Source organism: Rhincodon typus, chromosome 29, assembly GCF_021869965.1.
Source record: "Rhincodon typus isolate 14 chromosome 29, sRhiTyp1.1, whole genome shotgun sequence".
Taxonomy (NCBI): domain Eukaryota; kingdom Metazoa; phylum Chordata; class Chondrichthyes; order Orectolobiformes; family Rhincodontidae; genus Rhincodon; species Rhincodon typus.
In genome coordinates, this window is record NC_063360.1 from 12,129,481 (window position 1) to 12,133,565 (window position 4,085).

General features: G+C 42.9%; 1 protein-coding gene across 1 annotated transcript in view; it reads left to right on the top strand.

Moving 5' to 3' along the window:
• The first annotated feature begins 316 nt into the window (after positions 1-316).
• cplx4c (complexin 4c) overlaps positions 317-4,085 on the top strand; it is a 32,305-nt gene continuing 28,536 nt past the window's right edge. Inside the window, exon 1 of the mRNA XM_048614229.1 lies at positions 317-406. The gene's annotated coding sequence lies outside the window, so the exon portion shown is untranslated. The remainder of the gene's footprint in view (positions 407-4,085) is intronic.

The following is a 4,085-nucleotide window of genomic DNA, read 5'->3' on the forward strand; positions in this document are numbered from 1 at the left end:
TCCCCTGTGCCTCCTATTCTTTGACGGCCTGTGCTCCATTTAACTATTGTGTGTGGGCAGGATTGGTCTGGCCTGACACAGAGTCATCGGTGTGACAGCTGTCAGGGACTTTGGTAACTCTATCCCTTCGTCTGATTGAATTGGGCCACTTAAACCCCACAGGCCTTGCTAGTTAAATGGCAGCTTGTCGCTATCTCATTGAGTGAAAGAGAGAGAATGAAGGGCTGCTAGTTTATCTTCTGCCACTGCATTAAGCTTATTGCACACATTATTGTTGAGGCACGGTATCTATAACAAGTTTCCTTATTCCTTCCAACAGAAATTCTCCACCAAATCAGATGTCTGGAGTTACGGAATTCTTCTGTGGGAGCTGTTTTCCTACGGCAGAGCTCCCTACCCTAAGTTGGTGAGTAGTTATGTTGTGTAAAATTGTTCTTAAAATTTTCTTCGCTGCTACAAGATGGAAAAACTCCACAGAGGTCAGTGTCCTGAAACCAAATCACTCTTTATTTACACATGGAGAGTCCTTGACACTGACCCAGCTCCCTCAGGGCCAACTCTCAGAGGCAACAGAACCTCTGACACTCCTGTTTATATCTGTCAGCCAGGGCTCCCTGATTGGACCTGGTTAACAGCCCCAATCAGGGAACTCACATTCTATGAGGTCCACCTGGCTGACCTTGTTACAATCACTACTCAAAGGACCTGGTTCTTACTAAAACAGCTGCAAGTCTCTGGTGGGCTGTCTGGAATACAACAGATCTCAGACTCATCATTTTCCACCATTCAACCCAAGTCCCATCCCCACCACTTTTTGCCTGTAACTGATCATATTCTCAGAAGCAAACTGTTGTTCATTCACCAACTAAATCTATGCCAAATCTAATTGTGAATCAATACCTTCAGAGCCTCACAGATAGAGACAGAATCACTACTTCATGTGCTCAGGGCAGATTGCCATCTGAGTGTAATTCTTTACTTGTGGTCCAGGCAGTGAGGGGCAGCCTATTCAACTGCAGTAGGCATTGCAGTCATGACTGACCTAATGGCTACAGTGAGCTAGAATGGAAATCTCAGCCATATCCTGGCTTGTAAGGGCCAGGCAGGGAATAGATCCTGGTTTTGGGCTGGTACAGGCGCATGGCAGTCATTGATAGGAGAGAGCAGGGCATTGGATAGAAGTTTCAGCCACTGATGAAAATTCAAATAAACGTAGTCAGCCCTGATTTTAACCCAGTCAGCCTGAGTAAAGTGGGCAGGTTCATAGGGAGAGGCTGAATAGGCTGGGGCTATTTTGCCTGGAGCGTCAAAGGCTGAGGTGGGACCTTATAGAGGTGTATAAAATCATGAGGGGCATGGATAGGATGAATAGCTAAAGTCTTTTTCCCAGGGTAGGTGAGTCCAAAACTAGAGGGCATAGGTTTAAGGTGAGAGGGGAAAGATTTGAACGGGACCTAAGGGGCAACTTTTTCACGCAAAGGGTGGTGCGTGTATGGAACAAGTTGCCAGATGAAGTGGTGGAGGCGGGTATAATTTAAAAATTTAAAAGGCGTCTGCATGGGTATATGAATAGGAAAGGTTTAGAAGAATATGGGCCAAATGCTGGCAAATGGGACTAGATTTATATAGGATATCTGGTCGGCAGGGAAGAGTTGAACGGAAGGGTCTGTTTTGATGCTGTACAACTCTATGACTCTATTCACTGAACTCAGTGGAACAACAGCAGAACGTCTTCAAAGTGGGAAGTCCTGGAAGACAAGTGGCAGTGAATTAAACACTGATACAAATGCAAAATACTGCAGATGCAGGAAATTTGAAAAACAAACAGACAATGTTGGACATGCTCAGCAAAGCTGGCAGGACCTGCACAGAGACAGACCAACTTAATTCCTGAATTCTGCCATAAAAGCCACAGACTTGAAGCATTAAACTCTGTTTCCTTCTCCACGGAACTGCCTGACCTACTCAGTGTTTTTCTGTGTTCAATGGCTCAGGTTGCTCTGTCATCCCATTCTAAACCCGCCCCATTTTAACACTGCGTTGATGTTAAAGTAGGGCTAAATGGGGAGGGATTTCAATCAGGTGTCCAGCCCAAACCTGACCCAATTCTCACAGTCAGACCTAGTTAACATCAGGACCATGGTTATCAGTCCACATTTGAGAAACTTACTAAGTCTGTCCTTTCAACTTTGGGGTAGCTTCATCCTGAAGCTGTAACTTTGGTCTTTATAGTCACAAAAAGTTTTGGACAGTAAATTCTATGAAGCAGGAATATTTCCTTTAATGGAAGTCTGGAACCTACCTTTTCTTTTAATGGAATGCATTTGTTCTTAAAATCCTTGTGTGCCAAAAGTATTTGGGATCAATTTTTATAATCTGCAGAGGAATTTAATAGTTTTATTTTGTCCATGTTGTCCTTGTGGATAGTAGTGTTTTTTTTACTGCTCTCTGATTTGCGGAAGATATGCCTGGCTGAAATTGGAGTATTGTGTCCAATTCTAGTCATTACAGTTTAGCAGAGAAATGAAGCGTTTAGAGTCAATGCAGAAATGGTTTGTGAGAATAGTTCCAGGAATGCAGAGCTACAGCATCGTGGAAAGTTTGGAGAACAGGGACCCTTGTGCTTGGAGAAAAAGAGATTTTGTGGAGATTTTCAAAATCGTAAGGATTCTGGGCATGATAGAGTAGGATAAGCTGCGCCCGTTGACAGAAAAGCAGGAGGACACCCAGTTAAGATGATTGGCAAAAGAGGTGTAGGCATAACCTTTCTAATGCAGAGTGAGATTGAGATCTGGAAAGCTCTGCCTTTGAATGACATGAAGCCATTTGAGGATGTCAAAAGAGAAGTAGATAGTTAATTTAAAGTGGACAAAGATTGCCAGGCCAAGGGGAAAAGAGAGGGCTGTGGGACTAAGTGAGTTGCAGTTGCAGAGAGCCAGCATGTTTATGATGACCTGAATGACCTCCTGTGTTGTCACCATTCCATAGTTCCATGATCATAGGGTGATTCTTGTTTTCAGCTCATCCTATGGGGAAGGCTCTCAGTCTGATATTCTCTGAGCTGGCATTTCTCTTTCTGATGCTGACAGATCTCCTTTGCAGTTCCAGGAATTTAACCTCTCATTCTGAGTTTCTAATCAGTAAAATCAGGCAAACACTATTTAATCAAAAAGAAAACCTTTGCACAGAATTCCCTCACACAAGTGGCATAGTGGCAATGTCAATGGGCCAGGAATCCAGATATAGTGGTGAATAAACACTGTGGAGACACTGTTTCAAATCTTACCATGGCAGCCAAATTCAATTCATTAAATCTGGATTTGAGTGTTTGTATCTGTAATAGTAGCCATGAAACTACTATTTATTGTCAGAAAATTTAGTCTGATTCACTAATGTCCTTTAATCTGCCATGGAAATCTACTATCCTTACCCAGTCTGACCTACATGACACTGACTTTTAATTACTCTTGGAAATGGTCTACCAAGCCATTCACTTCAAAGGTAATTTTGGATGGGCAACAAATTTTCCCACACTCCATGAAAGAGAATGAAGAAAAATGACCTCCCACATTAAACTATATTGGAATGACAATGTTACTATGAACTGTTAAGCCTTTAATGGGTTAAAAGGCAGCATTGATTGTGCCTGATCTTCACTGCCTGCCCTCGTCTCAAGATGCCTTTGGCAGCACTGTTGCCATGGAAATAAAACTTCCTGCCTGTAATCCTCCATTATCTCCCCACCCCAACTTTATCCTCATGTGACACATAATTACTTGTTAAATTAGAACAGCTCCTTCCAGAGTCACAACTAGAGGTTAACATGTTACCCAAATGCAGTCATGCTGGAATGACAGAGCTTCTGGGAGTCTCCTGCCTGACTGCTATGCTTTCTTTCTTACGATGTTTAAAAGGAAGGCATTCTGAATGGCTCCTCCCACCCTAATGGCCATTAATGCATCACTAGGGCTGTTCTATTGGGCTTTCCCCTCCAAAATATATATCCCGACTCAATTAAAAGAGTTGAAGCAAGTATTTGAGAGCAGACCCTTATCATCATTGTCAATCAATCATCATGAGGGCAA